We start from the raw sequence: 22,314 nt of genomic DNA, 5'->3' as shown, positions 1-22,314 counted from the left end.
GCCCCAAAATAATTACAATAATCCATCCACAATATCCAATATAAGACAACAACAATAATAAGGTTATCTTCCATTAATTAAATATGATATACAGAAGAGAAACATATGCATCATACATTCATAAAGCCTAATCCTGAATCTATAGCATATGTTGTTAGTTAAAGGAGAGGAAGGAAGATAAACAGATAAAAGTTCCTTGAGGGCTTACATATTTCCAAGATCGTGCATGGTTACAACAAAATAAGTCATCAACTCAACACAAGTAAAGCCCTATGCTTAAAAAGAAACTAAATACAAAATAAACAGAAATTGAGCTTTCAACTCTACAGTCCTCCCAAGTCAAGTCCTTGGAAGAGGCATATCACCAGCACCCAGTAGAGACAATCTATCACAATATATGAATCTTGACAAAGATATAAGTATGATACACATGTTCAATGCCCAATGACAAAACTTTTTACAACTCTCTTTTCCAAAACCAAGTTATGTCAAAGTTACATCTCAATTCATTTTTATCTCAGTTCATTAATTATACCCACTTCATTTAATCAACCAAATAGAGGATACACCCTATAAGTCTCCAACCAATATAATTATCATACAAATACATTTACTTGCCATTTTATGAAAATTTCGTCAACGGAAATCGGCACCCATGTATATGCATGGTTTTCGGGACTTTTACTCCAGACACATAGGCCAACTTAATTTAATGGAGTTCATACCTTTTCTCCTCCCAAACATGGAGTACATCCCATTTCTCCTCCAAAATATCATACATATACAATGTATACAATTCATAATCATATTCAATAATAATGGCTAGATGATTAGTTTCAATTTGCCAAATCCTCATGCAATTTCTACAACAATCATAGATATCATCCACTGATACCCCAAGACAAATATTTCTAAACAGACATACAATCTTCACAACAGATAAATTATCCAAACTTCCATAGGTGAGAGATAATACATATCCGACTACACCATTCATATAAACAACCTCCTAATTTCACACTTTTAATACCAATTTCATTATTTATACAAAATAATCATTTGAGTCGTTTTAGGGCAAAACTACTCTTTCTCCCGATTTCATCCCAAACACCAAAATACACCATTCTAACCTAACACAAGCTCATAATTACTTCCAGAACCATTTCCATTACGTTCATTTGAAATTCCCTCTTTTGATTTTAAACCAAAACCCTCAGTTTGTTCAAAATCACCCTCAGTTCTAATATTTCTTACAAATCGACGAATAACTAAGTTAAAACTCATAGAAGAGTGTAGAAAGTCCCTACCTCAATGTTAAGAGACGAACAAAGCAACCTGGAACCTTCAACAACACCAAAACCAAGTTTTAATCGGATCAAAACGGAGCTCTTGGAATGCTCTAACTTTTTCTCAAATACACTAGGGTATAAAACCCAATGAATCTAGGTTAAAATGTAGAGAGAGAGTGAGTTTTAGAGAGGGAGTGCCGATCTAGGGTTTTAGGAGAGAAAGAGATGAAAAAGTAGGGTCCTGCAAACTGATATACGCATAGTCCGCTCGGGCGCAAGAGTTGACGCTCAAGCGTAAGACACAACAATTTGTTCTGCTCGAGCGCAGGAAGTGAAGCTCAAGCACAGAATACACACATCTAGTAGTTTTGTCGACAGACGAACATCGCTCGAGTGCCATATTGGTTGCTCGAGCATCCACCTACTCAAGCGTAGGAAATGCCGCTCGAGTGTAGAACACACTCTCCTAGTAGTTTTGCAGACCAACAAAAGTACTGAGAGTTCACAGAGACCACTCGAGCACAAGAAGTGCCGCTCGAGCAGAAGAGCAAAAATCTGGGCAACATAAGGTTTGAAAACCAAGCAGCCAACCTATTCCAAACGCAACCAGTACAACCCAATAGCCAAACTCAAGTAAGAATAAGGAGGGAAAAGACATGAACAACATTCAGAAATCATAAAACCCAAGTCCAAAATACAAGATGGGTCGGGTCAAAACCAGAATCGCTATAACCTCCCCCCCTTAAAGAATTTCATCCCCAAAATTACTAATTAAGTTTCAAAACCAAGTTTTAACCAATTACCATAATGATTGTAAATCAATTTCAACCTCATGACCCATCCTCTGGTTATTCGATCCCATCAACATGATAAACGAATTCTCAATATTGCATACACAATTCATATTTCCAAATCATATACATTGTTCATAATAAACTCACATTTCCAAAACGTAAACAATATATATAGTGTTCCCATATCTCATTAACATAACAACAATATAATACATGATCAAACATTAAAAAACAAGTTCGGCTACTTTTCACGGACTTCCAACTCACGTTCCCAAGTTGCTTCCTCAACCCCGTGATGTTTCTACAATACCTTAACCAAGGGAATTGTCTTGCCTCGCAAGACTTGGTCCTGGGTATCCAAGAGTCTCATCGGTCTCTACTCATATGAGACATCCTCATTTACCTCTAAGTCAGTCCAATCTAACACGTGCAATGGATCCAGCTTATACTTCCGAAGCATGCTAATATGAAACAAACCATGAACCCCGGAAAGCTGTGGCGATAAGGCCAAACGGTAAGCTACGTCTCTAATTCGCTCAAGGATCTCAAAAGGCCCAATGAATCGAGGGGACAACTTCTCACTCTTCCCAAACCTCGTTAAACCTCTCCTAGGTGATAGCTTTAAGATACATAGTCTTTACCTCAAAAGACAAAGGTCTTCTCCTACGATCAGCATGACTTTTCTTGCGACTTTGGGCCATAACCAACCTCTTACAGATAAGTGCAATTTTCTCCATTGTTTCCTGGACCAACTTTGGACCCAACATAGGTGCATTACCCACCTCGACCCAACACACAAGGGATCTACATGGTCGACCATACAAGGCCTCAAATGGTGCCATGCAAATACTCGACTAGAAGCTATTGTTATAGGCAAACTCCACTAAGGGCAAGTGCCTCTCCCATGAACTCTTAAAGTCAATGACACAATCTCGAAGCATATCCTCTAAAATCTGAATAGTGTGCTTTGACTGTCCGTTAGTCTGAGGATGATATGTTGTGCTAAAAGTCAATTTTGTGCCCAAGGCACTCTGTAGGCTCTGCCACAATCGAGCCGTGAAACGCGGATCTCTATCTGAAACAATCGTCATAAGGACCCCGTGCAACCTCACTATGTCCCCAATGTGAAAGTAGGAAGATCCACAACAAAATCCATCATGACATGCACCCACTTCCACTCGGCTATAGGCAAGGATTGCAACAAACCAGCTGGCCTCTGATACTCAGCCTTCACGTGCTAACAAATAAGGCACCTTGATACAAACATGGCTACAACCTTCTTCATACCTCTCCATCAAAACTGGTGACTAAGATCGTAATACGTCTTTGTGCCTCTCGGATGCCCCACAAGGCGTAAATGGTGAAACTCTCAGAGTATTTCCCCTCGGCAAGGCTCCAGTACGAACAAACAGTCACGGTATCTCACACTTAAGTCGGGATACACATTCAAGCCCCTCTCTACCTTCCACTGGAGATCTTCTCCTAGAGGGATTCCACCTCAAGGTCACTCTTCTGTGCTTCTATCACTCGATTCACAAGTGTAGGTTGTACAACTACCGAAAACAAGACTGCAGACTCAACGGACTCACCAAAATGCAAGTCAAACTTAGCACCCAAAATCTCTCATTCCCGGATGGCAACACTAGACACACTACCAATAGATTTCTACTCAAAGGATCAACCACAACATTGCCTTCCCCGGATGATAACATAATTGAAAGTCATAATCCTTTATAAACTCCATCAACGTCCTCTATCTCAAATTTAAGTCTTTCTGAGTAAACAAATATTTCAGACACTTGTGATCAGAAAACACTTCCAACTTCTCACCATACAAGTAATGCCTCTAAATCTTCAAGGCAAAGATCACCGCCACTAACTCTAAGCCGTGAGTAAGGTAGTTCCTCTCATGAGTTTCCAACTACCGCGAGCCATAGGCTACTACCTTCCCCTGTTGCATCAAAACACAACTCAAGCCTTCCCGTGAAGCATCACAATACACCGAGTAGCCCAAACCCCTCTCCGGAATAATCAATACTGGAGCATTGGTAAGTCTAACCTTGAGCTCTTGCAATGACTTCTCACGGGTCTTACTCCACACAAGCTTATCTTTTTCCTCGTCAATCTAGTTGACAGTGAGGCTAATCTAGAGAAATCCTTCACAAACCGATGGTAATACCCAGCCAACCCCAAGAAACTACGAATCTCAAAAGCATTCTTATGTTGTTCCCAATCATGCACTACCTCTATCTTGGATAAATCTACAGTCACTCCTTCCTTGGATATCACACGGCTTAAGAACTTAACCTCTCTCAGCCAGAATTCACACTTCTCAAACTTAGCATACAATTTGTGGGCTCTAAGTAACTCAAGTACTGCTTGCAAGTGTTCATCGTGCTCTTCCTCAGAGGGTGAGTAAATCAAGATGTCATCCACAAAGACGACCATGAAACAGTCTAAGAAGTTACAGAAGATCCGGTTCATCAAATCCATAAACACAGCTGGTGTATTGGTTAGCCCAAAAGGCATCACTGGAAACTCGTAATGGCCATACCGCGTACGGAATGCTATCTTCGGGATATCCTTCTCTCTTACTCTCAACTGGTGATAACCAGATCTCAAGTCTATTTTAGAAAAGCAACAAGACCCTTTCAATTGATCAAACAAATCATCTATACGAGGCATTGGGTACTTGCTCTTGACAATCACTCGGTTCAACTTCTGATAATTTATACAAAGTCGCAACGCACCATCTTTCTTTTTGGCAAAAAGAGCCGGTGCTCCACAAGGTGAAGTACTATGGTGGATAAAACCCTTATCCAACAATTCTTAGAATTGAATCTTCAACTCACTCAACTCGGTAGGTGCAAATCTATACAGTGCCATGGAAATCGGTGTCGTATCGGGCACTAAATTAATAGAGAACTCAATCTCTCGATGAGGTGGTAAGCTGGTAGGATCCTCTGGAAAAACATCCGAGTATTCACATACTACCCTTGGCAACTCAACTCGAACTTCATCACACTCAATACTTAAGAAGTTGGCAATGAGGTAACTAAGCTCACTCTGCCCACACAGATAATACACCGGTGATAAGGCTCTATCAACCTAGTCCCCCAAGAAATAAAAACAATCATCGCTCAAGGTACATACAGTAACCCTCTGATGGTAGCAATCTAGGATAGCCCGATATGAAGACAACCAGTCCATACCAAAAATAACATCAAAGCTAGACATGTCAATCAATACAAATGCAAAAGGAAGTTGGCGACTGGCAACCTCTATGTCACAACCCCGACACCCCTGCTTCAAAATAATCTCACCACCAATAGGTCACTCTACGCAGATAGGTGATGCTAATTGAGCTAACTCTAACCCCAAAACTGATGCAAATGAATATGAAATAAATGAATAGGATGCACCCGTATCGATCAACACATTAGCAACCAAATTGCAAAACAAGAAAGTACCTCTCACTACGGAAGGCACTGGTACTAGATCTGGTGCGGTAACAGCATACACACGCCCTGTAAGTCTCTGCTCAACCTGCCCAGCCCTCGGAGCATAAGCCCGATGCATTGACTGAGCCGAAGGGGCTCCTTGATTGGCCTTCGAGGCATATGCTGACTGTGCAAGTTGGTGGTTCTGTGTCTGTCTCGAACCAGACACACCGGATGTGCCACCCAACTGAGGGCAAAATCTCTTCATGTGCCTCGCCTACACACATTGATAACAAGTGAACAGCTGTCCTCTTCCTTGACTCTAGCTCTGAGAACGAGCTGAGGACGATGTAGACCATTGCCCTCCTCTTCTCTGTGGGCAAGCTAGAAACTTGTGACTCAACTGGCCACACTTGTAACAAGTGAAATCTTCCTGACCACCTCTTCCAGAACCTGAACTCGGTACTGAAAAAGTGGACCTCGATTGAACTCCCTGGGACAACTGTGGGTTAGAACCCTTCTGCCTCTTACTGTCTCCCTGAATATCCTAACTCCTCCTAAAGCCCCCATCTTCTCTTCCTTCATCTGGATCACGGTTTCAAGATGAGTTGCTGACCCAACAAGTCCCCCGTAATCTCTAATCATCGAACCGGCCACCTTAAAAAGAAGCCCGATCCTTAACCTCTTTTTAAACTCCAAGCAACGGCACTCATCTATCGCCACTAACTCTGGTGCAAACCTAGAGAGGCTAATAAAGGCTGCCTCAAACTCAGCCATAGATGTGTTCAACTGCCAGAGCTAAACTGACCCTCAACTTCTCCCTAACAGTAAAACTTGTCCTAGAAGGAGTTGACAAAGGCCTCCCAAGTAACACCAATGCGTCTATGCGCATACTTCCACCACTGACCCGCATCTCCCTTCAACTGGAAGGATGCCAAGGTCACTCTCAGTCTGTCATCCTCGATGCCAAGCATCTCGAATGTCTTCACTATCTATTCTAGCCACTCATCTGCCTTTAGTGGCTCCATGGGATCACCTACGAACTCATCCGGATTCGACCGGAAAAACTCCCGCCTCAAGAAAGACGGCCCTGCCTCAACTACTTGGGCTTGGACTTGATTCTCAACTCTAAGAATGTCCATGGATTGCCTCAATGTTCCAGCCATTTCCCAGGCTAAGGTGCCCATGGCCTGTTGACCAACTGGTTCGGCCACATTGGCCTGACCAACTCCTTCTTCCTATGCCAGAATTTTATCTGGCACCTCATGCCTTCTAGGCCCACCACGCCTATCGCCACCATGTCCATGACCTGACATAACAGAATAGATTAGCACATTTACAAATGTGTCGAAGCTAGCTGTCATGACCCGAACCTGTCCCTATGGGTTAAGGTCATAACCGGCCAAGTAATCAAGAAATTACCTACGGCCTCAAACCTGATTAAACATATAGCAATAGAAATAAAGGGCCAAGATGGAAGCAAATTTAAAAATTTTGTCCAATGAGTTGTGCTTACATGGTAAAGCAAAACATTCCATAAGCAGTCCATAATAACTCACACATATAAATAAAGTTAACATCTTATACTTCCAGGAACTTTCAGATATGCAGTTAGCCAACAAAAAGCTTATGTACATAGGTGATCCAATGTATTCATCAAGATAGCAAAAAGGGTAAACAAAAGAACAAAAACAAAGTCTCGTGCGTGAGACGTTCAGGTTGACTCTACAAGACTTGACTTCCTTTCACTTTGTTCACTGAGGCTGGGTTTGGACATCTCTTTGTTCACCTACATGCATATAAATGAGAGTGAGTGAAAGCCCAGTGAATAACATCAAAATAAGGAGGTTATATGAATGAAATTTGTAATAGACATATCAAACGGCCTCAGGCCCAACATATCAAACGGCCTCGGGCCCAATTTATTCTTATCAAATGGCCTAAGGCCCAATTCATTTATGTCCAATGGCCTTTGGCCCAATCATTCATGTCAAACGGCCTTTGGCCTAATCATTTACGTTAAATAGCCTTTAGCCTAATCATTTACGTCAAACGGCCTTTGGCCCAATTATTCATGTCAAATGGCCTTTGGCCCAATCATTTATATTTATGCACATTTCATACTTGAGGTCATAAGCATATCATAATCATAATCATGTTCCAATAGCCTTATTCATTCATTGGCATAACGAATATTCAATTCAATTAATAAACCCGCAGAACTCATACAAAAGTAAGCATTTGGAAAGTAGCATACTTCAACACATTCTTACTAAGATATTACTCACAGTGTTCTGCCGATGGATTTACCCTCGCGCTCGACCCTACACATTTCACAACACATTGGGTCACAAGCAATTCAATCCGTTATTAAGCAATTCATTTCACTTAAGCCTCTTTCATAACCTTTTAGTTCATTTATAATGCTCCATGCATGCCTATGAGTGCTTAGAAATGAAGGAGAATGGAAAACAAAACACATAACAACTTTTCAAATTTTTGAAACAGGGTTCTCTGCTCGAGCGCAGCTTTGATCGCTCGAGTGGACTGCAAAGCTCTGTAAAAGTACTGGTTGCATGAGTTTTACGCTCGAGTGAGACTTCTGGCACTCGAGCAAGGAGTTTTGTAAGACAGGGTTCACTCGACCGTAAGGTTTGCCACTCGAGCTACCGTGCAATTCACTGAAAAACTTCTGGGAGCTTCATTTTCACGCTCAAGCGACACTTTTCTCATTCAAGTGGACAAGTCGGATTCTGGGTTTTCCAGAATTCTGTTTGAAGCTCAAAACACAATTCCAAGGGTCCAATTCGAGTATAACTCACTCAATTATGTAAGAATACTCTCAAAAACATATATTTGAAGAGAACCTTCAACCATAGTTCAAAATTTTATGGGTTTAACAAATTTCAAACCATAAACTTATATATACACAATTCATGTTTTGTATTTTTCATGGACAAGCTTCAAGGCTTGAAGTCAAGCTTCAACATATGGAGATTCTTGCATGCATGTGTCAAATAACCCTCAATAAAATGCTTCATAGCCAAACATGCAAATTTGTGGCTAATCCTCACACGCATGTACATATTAACTTCAAATTCATTGCAATCAACTCAATTCTTGTTCTTAATTACATATCTTGCTTGAATTTTCTTAGTTATAGATTTCAACTCATGAATTTGAGTTCAATTACTCACCTAAGAGCTTCAACCCTTGAAATTTTGGCCACTTCTTGAATCTAGCTTCCAAATGCTTCAATCTTGAAGTCAATTCTCCAAGAATTTGGTCCCTCTCTCTAGATCAAGTGTTTTTCTTCTCTAAAGTGTATAACTCAGCCAAGAGGTGAGAAGATGAGCTCAAAAATGTGAATTTGGCCCCTAATTAGCATATATATAGGTCTCACTACTCATATTGGCTAATTAAGGCTTAGGCCTAATCAAATGAACATAATTAAATCAGATTAATCTAATTATTTTGATCCGAATCAATTTATAATTAAATTTCATCAGAGGCTCTAAAAATCATGCTGAATCCAGAAAAATAGTCAATTTTAGTTTATGTCGCCTCTATGGCCTTTAATTAATAATTTTATAGCAGATAGTCAAACAGATCTTCCTGCGGTGAATAGATAGAATTTCAAAAACACATATAATCACATAATTAACATTCAAAATCATATGAAGCTCGTAATTGTAGGCATAATTAGGATTAATTAACATAACACGGGACATGGTTATCACACTAACTTACTCGCGTCCTAAAGCAGTGGACAACAGTAATTCATTCAACATAAGCACGTAGTCACGTAAACACATACGGGCTTCATTTCCGAATAATGACCGTCCTGTGGCGTTGCCAGAGTTCCAATTAGAAACAGCTGTTATCAAGTGCTCTTCTAATAGGACATCTAGAAACCCATAGACTTAATTAACATCCCCGAAATTAAATCACATACCCATATAATCACATAAGTATGTTATCATATAAGCACACATTGTTCATACTAAAGTCTCTATCAAACGAGACAAACCCATTGTGGTACTAACCACTTCCCACGTACCCAAGTATTCAAATTCGGTACGCTCTGATACCAAGTTGTAAAACCCCAAAATAATTACAATAATCCATCCACAATATCCAATATAAGACAACAACAATAATAAGGTTATCTTCCATTAATTCAATATGATATACAAAAGAGAAACATATGCATCATACATTCATAGACCCTAATCCTGAATCTATAGCATATATTACCAGTTAAAGGAGATAAAGGAAGACAAATAGATAAAAGTGTCCTAAGGGCTTACATATTTCCAAGATCGTGCTTGGTTATAACAAAATGAATCATCAGCTCAACACAAGTAAAGCCCTAGGCTTAAAAAGAAAGTAAATACAAAATAAACAGAAATTGAGCCTTCAGCTCCACAGTCCTCGCAAGTCAATTTCTTGGCGGAGGCATATCACCAGCACCTAAAAATGGTTTTTCCCAAGTAGGGTGAGCTAAAGCCTAGTAGAGGCAATCTATCACAGTATATGAATCTTAACAAAAATATAAGTATGATGCACATGTTCAATGTCCAATGACAAAACTTTTATAACTCTCTTTTCCAAAACCAAGTCATGCCAAACTTACATCTCAATCCATTTTATCTCAATTCATTAATTATACCCACTTCATTTAATCAACCAAATAGAGAATACACCCCACAGGTCTCCAACCAATATAATATCATACAAATACATTTACTTGTCATTTTACGAAAACTTCATCCACGGGAATCGGCATCCCATGTATACGCGCGATTTTCGGGACTTTCACCCTAGACACATAGACCGACTTAATTTAATGGAGTCTATCCACTTTCTCCTATCAAGTATGGAGTACATCATTCTCCTCTCAAATATCATACATATACAATGTATACAATTCACAATCATATTCAATGATAACGGCTAGGTGATAGTTGCAATATGCCAAATCCTCATGCAATTTCTACAACAATCATAGCTATCCTCTACCGACATCCCAAGACAGATATTTCTAAATAGATATACAACCTTCACAACAGATAAATTATCCAAACTTCCATAGGTAGGAGATAATACATATCCGACTACACCATTCATATAAACAACCTCCCAATTTCACACTTTCAATACTAATTTCATTATTTATACAAATAATCATTTGAGTCATTTTAGGAAAAAACTACCCTTTCTCCCGATTTCATCCCAAACACCTAAATATACCATTCTAACCCAACACAAGCTCATAATTACTCCCATAACCATTTCCATTACATTCATTTGAAATTTCCTTTTTTGATTTTAAACCAAAACCCTCGGTTTGTTCAAAATCACTATAAGTTCCAATATTTCTTACACATCGACGAATAACTAAGGTAAAATTCATAGAAGAGTGTAGAAAGTCCCTACCTCAAAGTTAGGAGACGAACAAAACAAGGTGGTGCCTTCAACAACACCAAAACCGAGTTTCCATCGGATCAAAATGGAGCTCTTGGAATGCTCTAACTTTTTCTCAAAGACACTAGGGTATAAAACCCAATGGATCTAGGTTAAAATGTAGAGAGAGAGTGCCGATCTAGGGTTTTGAGAGAGAAAAAGATAAAAAGGTGATGAAAAAGTAGGTTGCAGCAAACTAATATACACACAATCTGCTCGAGCGCAAGAGTTAACACTCGAGCGTCAGACACAACAATTTGTTCCGCTTGAGCGCAGGAAGTTAAGCTCGAGCGCAAAATACACATATCCAGTAGTTTTGCGGATAGATGAAAATCGCTCAAAGGCCATAGTAGTCGCTCAAGTGCCCACCCACTCGAGCGTAAGAAACACTGCTTGAACGTAGAACACACTCTCCCAGTAGTTTTGCAGACCTGCAAAAGTACTGAGAGTTTACAAAGACAGCTCGAGTGGATGAAGTGCCACTCGAGCGAAAGAGCAAAAATCTCGGCAATATAAGCTTTGAAAACCAAGCAACCAACCTATTCCAAACATAACCACTACAACCCAATAGCCAAACTCAAGCACGAATATGGGGGAAAAGACATGGACAACATTCAAAAATCATAAAACCTGAGTCCAGAATACAAGATGGGTCGGGTGAAAACCGGAATCGCTATAGTTACAGCTTTTGATAAATACAAACCGAAAATGTCAATAATCCCATATTCACATAAACCCTAGTTATGGGTTGCTTACTAAAATCAAACGAATCAACATTGCAAAACAAGAAAAAAAAAAAAAAAAAAAAAGTCACAGTGACGTTTCGGGGCCATCAGTCATCGTCGGTTCACTGGAGACACAATTCAGAGCTCACCGTTCCGTCGCACCTTGCCATCGAATCGCATTGGTGTTTTCTCTTGGTGGTGGCCTTACCAAATTTGTGTAATGAAGCTTGCCTTTTCATTAGACTAATGAGACATAAAATAGAAAAATGTTTGGTGGCCACAAATTCTGTGGCTCAAATGGCCCGAAAATGTCAAAACGACGCCGTTTTGACAGTTTCGGGCCATTTGAGCCACAGAATTTGTGGCCACCAACCATTGCCGCATAAAATATCTCATATATTTTGTTTCCTAAAAAATATCCTATTCAAAGGTGTAATCACCAAACAGAACATCAATTTTGAAATTTAAGTTCACATCCATATAAATATGATCATAATTTGTGGTAGCATTTAATTTTCCATATATGGTATATATTAACTAATAATATTGAGAGAAAATGTGTCAACAAACTTTCTACAGGACTTATGTGAACAAAAGTTTTTTTTCCAGGACCTTATGTAGCATAAGTTTCCCAAATAGAATTTATAAATAATTTTTCTTTATATTTAGTCTTTTTTTTTACCTTTAATTTTTTTTCACTTTATTTTTTTTAAACGTATTTCAAAAGTTAATTTATGTCCAAAATTATACAAAAATTGGTACATTAATAGCCACGTAACATAAAAATATTTTATTATATATCTCTCAAATCTCCGACACAAACCAAATTGTGATATAATAATATGTTTTTATGTTATGTAAAAGTTAATGTGATATTTTATGTTTAATTTTAAACATAAATTTGCTTTAGGAGTAAATTAAGAAAAAATTAAATCATAAATTGCCAAAGGGAGAAAAAAATGCAAGGAGAAAAGTAAAAATAAAAAGTAAAAAAAAGTTTAAAAATGACTAGACATAAAAAGAACAAAATATAAATTACTCTTTTATTTGTTTATTATTTTCCCATGAGCTACTGTAGTGTACCTGATATGTGACAAAACAATTTAAATATATTAAAAATTAATTATTTCAAAATTGTCTAATGTAAAGAGCATGCATAGACTAATTGGTGTTTATTTTTGGGGGAAAAAAATCATAAATCGAATCATCTTTGGGGAATTGATAATTTTTCAATTTGTGTTGTTAGCACTATTATTATTATTACTAGTAGTAATAGTAGTATTAGTATTAATAGCAATAAAAAATAAATAAAAGAAAAAATTGATATACTATTTTTTAGATCTATTTTATAGTTTAGTAATATGTTAAGAAGATGATTAGTTGATAATACTATCAATCAATCATTTTCTTGATACATTATTAAGTTTAGAAAGTAGGTCTAACTTTTGAGTTTGACTTTTGGATCTAAATAACAATATTCTAAAAAAAATTTAATCACTACAATTATAAGGGTGTTCCAGACATATCAATATGAATTGATAATTTTTTATCAATTCTTATATCCTAAAAGTATGCAAAACTTAGATAATTGTAGATGTATTATTCCTATAAATATAATAATCACTACAGGAAATTCAGCTTTTAGAGGCGTTTAAAAAATGCCGCGATAAGTGTAAAAAACGCCACTAATTCTTTTTGTGACGCTTAGCACCAAACGTCGAGAACGCGGCCGTCGCTATAGCATTGTGGCGCTTTAAAAACGTCATTAATTTGTTATAGGCGGCATTTTAAATGTGGCACATAAGGCAAAGTGACGTCATGACAATTTTAGCGATGCTTTAGAAACGTCGTTAATTTGTTATAGGCGGCGCCGCTAAATGTGATACATAACTGCAAAGTGATGTCCTGACAACTTCTAGCGACATTTCAAAAACGTCATCATAGCTTTTTTAATTTTAAAAAACCTATATAGTGGGGTTCTGAAAAATGCCATTACATCTTTATTTTTTTAATTGTTTTTTTTTTTTGAAATTATTACTTGTAATAAAATTGCAAAGTAGCACTAATATGAAACAATAACTCCTATTTCCATTCAAATGAACATTTGTCAAAAGAAAAGGGAAGAAAAATAACAAAAGAATTGATTTGAGACCAAGCCAGTATCTAGTGATATTCATCCTCCATCATCACCTTTTCACATGGAGACAAGTGAAAAGGTCTATAATAACATTACATGCTCCAACAAAAAAATATTTGAAATAATAAACCAGGCAAATTTTGGAAATCATCCAATAATGGGATTAGTTATGAGGCTGCAAACATCAATCAAACCATTAAACTGCCTTCCACCACCATTCTTAGCAGCTGTAGCATCATTAGCCAAACGTGTTCGAGCATAATCTAGGGAATAAACAAAAAGAGAAAATGAAGCACCAGCAGCAGCACCTGACGCCAAATTCCCGGCAAACCACTTCCACTAACCATCCTTGTCTCTCTTGAAATTAAACAGCCTCTTAAAAAAATCTTTGAAAGCAAAGTTCAGGGCCTGAAAAGGATTGATGAAATTGCAAATTCTGTGAGGCATTCTATAAAACAAGACATGGTTGTCAACAAATGATAAATCAAAACGGAAACTTAATGAATCACATCGACAAGCCAGTGTTTTTAATTCAAACTTCCAAAACTGACAGGATAAAGCTGTTTGGAGGACCTAAATCAAATCCAGATTAGACATCACTTCCTTTCAAATTTCAGGATGTCAATCCATCCCTTTGTTAGCAAACACATGCATATGCACTAATTATTATGCAATTGTTATTTCTGCAGACCACACACTCACATGTGGTTGTCCCATCATGTGAGAGGCAGGGTTGTGGAAGAGATGTTTTGGACTGTGGACATAACTGCTCCCATACTAATCGAGAGTAGAAAAACGAAACAAAAGAAATGGCAAGATTAACAAACATAAACAAAAGATAGGCTAACCTGGGTTGGGAAATATCTGATAACATTGGCAGTGTTGCTTCTCCACAAAGCAATAATGCCTTCATCCTTAATTGTTCGGGCAAAGTAGTCAGAAATTCTTTTGTATAGTTCAGACAGCCGACCAGCTTTGATCATCTCATCCTGGTTCTAAATCAATAGCTTAACTCGCTCTATCGGAGCAGCAGCATTCTTGGGTACAGCAGCAGAAACTCCTCCCATAAGGAAGTCTATCATAAAACTACGAAAACCTTTTTCTGCGGGAGCTTGTACAAAAATAGAGGATAGTGGTGATGCAAATTCCAAGCCAGTGCCTTGGAATGCTGGTGGCAGAGGACTCTGCAGACCTCCATTTACATATGCACCGGTCATATTGTGTAAACCAGTATTCCTGGAGCGCAAGTTAGGAGAAATTCGAGATAAGAAATAAGATTGCCCATGTATCTTCTGGGAAATTGATGGATGCTGTGATCCATCTGCCATATTTGCAACTCAAGGTGGCGACCTGCAACAGAAACCAACATTAATTACATGCAAGAATAAAACAAAAACAAGCATATCAAACAAAGAACACAATAAAGGTTTAAATACAAGGAACAATAGAGAAAATGGTTTTTCCCTACCCAATCTTTTCGCTACTATAAACACTGGTAAAAAATTAAAATAAAAACATATTGTTTGAGTCAAATGACTTTGGAGGGAACAAATAGTTACCGAGTATTATGTATACCATCCTTGAGGTTTACCCATCTTAATTTTCAAATCTAAGCAATATATGCGTGCATGCTAAACAATTTTCAAACACAAATATAATTAAGGGAAAAATAGATCAATTCATTTAACTTACAATGCACGGAACAACGGAATTTTCCATTAATTGAGGCCACATTAGAACTATGCCATCTCTTACTAGTGCTCGTAAAGGCCATGCACGTCCAAATGTCCTTTTTCTCACAGCAAGAGGCCTCTCAGTCACCCCTAATTGCTTGAAGCTCAATGGCAAGCTTGTGTTTGCGTTTTCATCTTCTTTCGAAGTTGGGCTATGATGGCAGGGTTCAAGGATGTCATATAAGTTCTGATCTTTTATAACCTAGATAGTCACCATGACAAGAAGTGAAAAACCAAAACATTTTTAAATATAAACGTAATTAATTAGCGGTTTTTAAAAGTAAGTTTCTTACATTCATTCAGAATATAAACATACATAAAAATAAAAAAATAAAAAATTCATGGAAACAGAGTTTAAAGCAAGTGTAAATAAAAACCACCTTACCGATTCTACTTTGCTAATCATAAGTTGGCACGTTAGACTATTCGGATTATAATAGTTTCCTTTGCAAGCATCTTCAGCTTCCTACAACAAGATCATGTGTTTGTCTCAAACACATGTTGAGCAACAAAAACTATGTAACTTAGCTAGTGCCAGCAGCAAACAAGTACTTGGAGGAATGTCTACTCATCAGTTTCTTCCAAAGTTAACGCCAAATTTTCATCGAAATTACAATATAGAAATTGGTCAATCTCATAATCTCCAAAATGTTATATCACAATACTTTTCTTGGCCTTTTTTACCAAAATCTCAAAACATTAATGCCACGTTGTGGTTGCCAAAATAAAGAAAAACAAGCGTTAATTGAATCCAACATAAGATAAAACTTAATATGGACAATCAATAAACCTTTCAGTTGCTAATCACCACTGAGGTCTCACCATCGTTTGTAGGCTACTTTGGTGGATTGAAAGTCAAAGTGGACTAAAAAATTTGGACCTGCTCATAATTAGAGGCGGACATGGGTTTTAGATAAGAAACGGTTGAAAGTAAAAATGATTTTTATTCCGAGAGTAACTTTTCATGTCTCTTTCCTTTTTCCTAGGCAGCATATGCTTTTCGACTACCTCAAAAATACCATCAGAGATGAGACCCATTCCATGTGCAAACGGAACGAGGGCGTTGCCATCAAACTTTGAGTCTGCAACGCCATTTCCCACCATGTAACCCTGCATCAAATGAATTTGAATTCAATGTCTTGACACCATAAAATACCTTTCACTATTTCAGAAGCAAGAGTTGGCACATAGATTCCACCATAAGATTCTCCGGCAATATAAAATGGATTGGAAAGAAACTCTGGAAATAGATTGAACCACTGGTTGCAAAACAACAAAAGTTATTCACTAATTAACAATTTTTTTTTCTCTAAATAGATTCTAAATTTCCAAACTTGTTTCCACAAAATTATCGAGTTATTCCTAACAATATTGTCAAAAGTTGTCATTAATTAATTCTTAATTTAAAGTACCATGAGTAGGAAAATGTTTGTTTCAGAGGCTGTTTGTAAATCACCAGTTGGGGAATCCAAATAGATGATGTTGGAAACCTAGGACAAAAAACTACACGTGTGAGAGATTCTAGTATGCATTTATTTAAAAATAAATAAAGAAAGAAACAAAGTGGGGAATAACTCAATCAACATAAATAGCCAAGAAAAATATCGATTCATATAACTGTAAAAGAACATATAATAACACCAAAGTGAAGGTAAGAAGACAGCATGAGCAAAAACTAATCATACATGGTATGGGTTTAAGGCTGTGTGATCAACCCACTAAAGGGAAAATTATGATTTCGGGATGCAATGAAGTGGCAAAATAGAATATCGCTAACCTTGAGGCTTTGGGATTGGCGTGTTGGTGAAAATTACTTGTGTTGGAGTGCATATGATGTCAACCGATACATCATAGATTAATAGCTTCTCAACTGGAATATCATTTACCAATTGTTGGTCATGCACTGCAAGTGCAGCTCACAGGCAAATTTAGCACAATCTAGAAATAAGCATAGTCGTTCAATTATTCAAAAAGATTGCAATGTCGTAACAGTTCAAACATATAAAATTAGAAAAAAGGATGAAGTGGACAAGATGGATGAGAACAGGATGGCCAGATGCATCTATTTAGTGGCATACAAATTACAGTCATTCAACTCACAATTACGTTTTTTTTCATGCTATCAAAATGACCCTTTCTCGAAAGCATACTGCAGAAACACGTGGTCTTAAGTTATATCACTCACTGTGTTTTCTTAGCATGCGTTACAACTGCTGCTTCAGACACAGATCGTAAAATCCCAAATTACAATTTTTAATTTTTTTTTTCACACTTTCCAACAAAGACACTGCCACCATTCACAATTATCAAACTGAAGGTAATTCAATGTCCCATTATATTGCCTCAAAAGTGGAAAAGATATGCAAATGCAGGTAAATAACATTGTTCCAGTTTTTTTTTCTTTCTTTCTTTTTTCTCATAGTTGAGCTGGAGAACATTTAAAGGAGAAAACAAGAATGTTCAAATCTTGAATCTCCCATTTTCTAGTTGCTCAAATATGGAGAAGCAAGCAACATGTGAGGGAATCAACATACACGATGAATGGACCTCATCTCTAGTAACATAAAATCCTTTTCTAAGGCATGTTTGTGCTAACAGTTACATATATACATATATATTCATAGACCAATGAAAGTACCACCATAATAAATACTTTGGAGTTGAAGTTGTATACTATAGCTTTTGATAAGAAAGTAAACACATTGGAAGGATTAGAGATTTAAAGCTCACACAGAAGCAGCTTTTATGAAAGTTTACAACAGAGTGTGTCCATCTTCATGTGCAAGTGTTCTAGTGGGAAGTTTTCGGGTCCATCAAACTTTAAATGGATGTTAGGCAGATTGCCAAATCTATTTTCAACTCAATTCTCAAATAGTAATTTGGTTAAATGCCAAATCATTCCAAAATTAAACATCTAATCCAAGTTGTTCGACTAATAAGAAGAGATCTACGGCATGCAACATGCAAGACCATCTTGTCCTACATAAATCGAACATCTCTAACAACCAATAGTTATATGGTAAAACTAAGATTAAAAAATGCATTGCTGATGCTATGCAAGTTTGACTAAGGAACTCGAGAAGTCGAGCCATTGCTAAATTTGAGTTGAATCACGAAATTATACCATTTTAAACATGACATGTCAAGAATCAATGCTACCTTTCTACCACTGCTAAAATCAATGAAGTGAAGATGTAGTTCAATCTGCTCAACTGCAAGAATTAATAGAATAAAATTAAAATCTACGGATCCATAAGCATGACAAAATATGTGATATTTTCGTAATGAATATAAGTAACATTAAAAAAAAAAAAAATTGAAGTCAATAAAAAAGTAGCATAAAATAAAAATAAGAAGGAACAAATTTCTATGATGCCAAAGACTATGCCCTGCCCTCTTTTATATTAATAGAATGAATGAAAATTAATCGACTTAGGCATTTAAACATGGATAGTTTTTTTCTTTTCCTTAATGTAAGAGTGGATTAAGCAGTTATAAATCATTACACATGCACACACCAAAAAAAAAAAGTATCACATCTAGGTAACAAATTAACTTTTATCTGCGTAGCATTGAACTATGTTGAACCACACCACATCCCATTAGTCAAGGATGATCTTAATTGTTGCTTAACACAATAGAATCAAACATTTAATTTTCTCAACGAGCATCACATCTAGGTAACAAAAACGCAGGGATATATAGGGGATATATATTACCAGATGGAGGACAAAAACTTGAGTAGGTCAGATTTTGAAGCTCAACACGTGCTACCTGTACCTCAACAACATCCAACAAATTACCTAAAACTGAACTAGTTATCTGCAAAAATAGTACCAAGATGAGAGGTGAATACAGAGAAATCAATATTTGAAATACCTAGATGAATGTAACAATAATACAAGTTGACAGTGAGGCAAATAAGGCATGACAAAAGGTTGGTGTAGAGCAAATCTCTAAAGGCATTAAATAGATTAACTATCACTGTTTCAGACAAATGTGATCCCTGTGGTAGGAGCTTGGTTTCAGTTGTTGTGATGAAGAATGATGAGCTAAAAATGCAAGGAAGAGGTTCAGAAACTCACATGTGTTTCTTGAATAAAACTTCTAGAACCAACATAGTTCTGAGTGGTGTTTGCATTAATCGCAACTGCAAAAGTAGTGCAAACATCCATATTTGGAAAACTCTACTAAGAAAAATGAATTGAATTAAACAAAGTAAAAAATACAAATGGTAAGGTAAACTTCCTCTTAAAATAAAATGACTGCATTACCTTCAATATCATCAGCCAATGACTCAGCTTCTCCATAGCTGTAATTGCTCACTTGGTTGATATGCATTTCAAACTGATCATCTCTACTACTATTCACCTTGCTCTCTTTACCACCACCAGTCTCAAATTCACATCCATTTTTCAAACCTTGGTCCTCATCCTCTACAGGAACTTTCAATTCCACGCGTTCACACCCGAGACACCGAATCAATTTATATGAAAACAAGGTCACTGCAATTTGATCTCTCCGCAATCTGAACTCCTCTCATTCTTTCTCTCTTCAAGCATTTTTTTGTTCAGCAGCAGAAACAAGAACAAATATATAAATATACAAATCTTGGATATGTGGATATACATATATATATATATATGTATAGAGAGAGAGAGAGAGATAACAGAAACATAAAACTTGACCATTGTTGCTGGTGAGATTTATAGAATTCAAGAAACAGAGGGGGAAAATCAAGTACACTGTAGCCTCTTCTTCAACGCTTTCTCACACACACACACAAACATATACAGAAGTTGATGAAAAGAGGTTTTTACTGAAAATGGAAGGATTCGAAGGAGCTTTACTAACATATCTGATTCGAAACCCCCATATTTGGATCAGGTGTTCGTTGAAACATTCAGATCTAGCTTTAATTAGTTCGAAATCCTTCAGATCTACAACGACGGCACCACCACCGCCATCCTTTGAAACAATTATTACTAACAAAATGTCTTTGTCTATAGTTCGAAATCCTTCAACGAGCACCACCACCGCTATTCTCTTCCACCACTGTAGCTGTCGATCTGAGGCGATAATGAGAAGAGAGCAGTGGCGGTAAGTGTGGATGAGATCGGCAGAGGAGCGAGAGAGAGAGACAGTTGTGTCTGGTGACAGAGGAGAGTGAAACTGAGCGAGAGAGAAATAAAAATGAAATCGAAATCAAAATCACTGAGCTTGATGCAGATCGACTTGATGCAGATAGGTTTACCTCTCAGTAAATGAAATCGATTCTGAAGCTTGATGGAGAAAGGTTTACCTCTCAGTGATTTCTATGTAAATGGAATAGGTAAACAAATTAAATCACCGAGCTGATTCCAATCGATTCCTATTATGAAATCACTCTGAGATTTAAGTGATCACCGTGCTAAAGCGAGAGAGTGAGCGAGAGATTTGAGGCATCTTCTTTGCGGAGACTGAAGAGTAAAGAATGAGAGTCTCAAGAGGGAGGGAGAGGGTGTGAGAGATTGTAACACATTTGGAGGCATTTTCTATTAGCTAAACGGTGCCGTTTTGATTAGCACAAAAGGCGACGTTTACAAAACGCCGTTAAATATTAAAAAAGACGACGTTTAAGAAAACGCCATCATATAAACGCTGTTAAAACATACATTTCCTGTAGTGAATGTTTAAAGAGTCTAAAATTTGGAGAAGGTCAAAAATTACAATAGGAAGCAATTGCGAGGACCAAAACTTGCAAGTCCTATTTTGTTCATATTTATTTTTTTTGGTGTGACTAATACATTTTTTTTTTTCATTGGTGAAAACAGAGAGATTTATATTTTGCATGAACCATTAATAAATTCTAAATAGCGGTCTTATAATTTGTTTGGTCCTTCCTTTTTTCTTATGGATTCAAAATCCTCATTCTAATGTGAATTATGTAAAGGGTCGGGTATAAACGCACGTGTGCTATATGTTGAGGGACAAATGTGAGTTTTGTCATATTGTTGAAATTACTACACGTACACTTTAAAAAAATTCGTTAGTGTATTTTTTTCAAACGTAACTCTCCAATGTAACACTCCTAAAATGTAACACACTAAAAAACTCCTTAGTATATTTTTCTCAAATGTAACAACGTAACATTTAAAAAAAACTCCTTAGTGTAGACGTCCCTGAACGCCCCGGGAGGAACGAGCTCCCGTTCTGTTCGATATTGGGGTCACTACAGCTCAGGACTCTCAAATGTCACGGTTCTTAATCTGAACCAAAGAGTCCAAATCCGGCAAATCGTTTTGAGAAAACAGATTTTGAAAGAAGTGCCAAACATGGACTGTTTTGCCAGATACAGAGTCGCCACCTAAATGTTTTATTTTGGAAAATTTAGGAAACCCTGACTCGTTGCCTAAGGCCACGTGTCCGTCATCACCAAAGTTGCCTCGGCTCGGGAACTTGGGTACGATTGGGGAAGGTCACTTCGTGAGCACCCCCGCTCGCCCGATCAAAGATCGGCCTCTACTAACCATGATATCTAGTTTTGAAAACTTTATGCATTCTTATTCCGGTTATTAGCCTAGATTTACTATGTGATGCGCACAACATACAAGTATAGACTGGATCGCCTGAATTGGAACAAAACATTTCATGTTTGTTTATTTGAAAATGGTTTGATGGTGCTACCGGCAAGTAGGCTAAGACGTGGATTTGCCACCCTCAGGTGGGCTTAGAAAAACATGATTTTGCC

At 37.3% G+C, this 22,314-nt stretch overlaps 1 pseudogene across 1 annotated transcript; it reads right to left on the bottom strand.

The window, feature by feature from the left end:
- Window positions 1–13,998: 13,998 nt before the first annotated feature.
- On the bottom strand, window positions 13,999–15,179 carry LOC145794837 (ADP/ATP translocase 3, mitochondrial-like; annotated as a pseudogene). Its single transcript, XR_014334775.1, has 2 exons — window positions 14,700–15,179; window positions 13,999–14,259 (listed from the first exon to the last, which is right to left on the bottom strand). The product of XR_014334775.1 is annotated as an ADP/ATP translocase 3, mitochondrial-like (transcript).
- Between the last annotated feature and the right edge of the window lie 7,135 nt (window positions 15,180–22,314).

The sequence above is a fragment of the Camellia sinensis genome, chromosome 7 (assembly GCF_055761805.1).
Source record: "Camellia sinensis isolate YWXY chromosome 7, ASM5576180v1, whole genome shotgun sequence".
Taxonomy (NCBI): domain Eukaryota; kingdom Viridiplantae; phylum Streptophyta; class Magnoliopsida; order Ericales; family Theaceae; genus Camellia; species Camellia sinensis.
The sequence above is the reverse complement of the archived record's forward strand: the minus strand, read 5'-3'. Positions and strand labels throughout refer to the sequence as shown.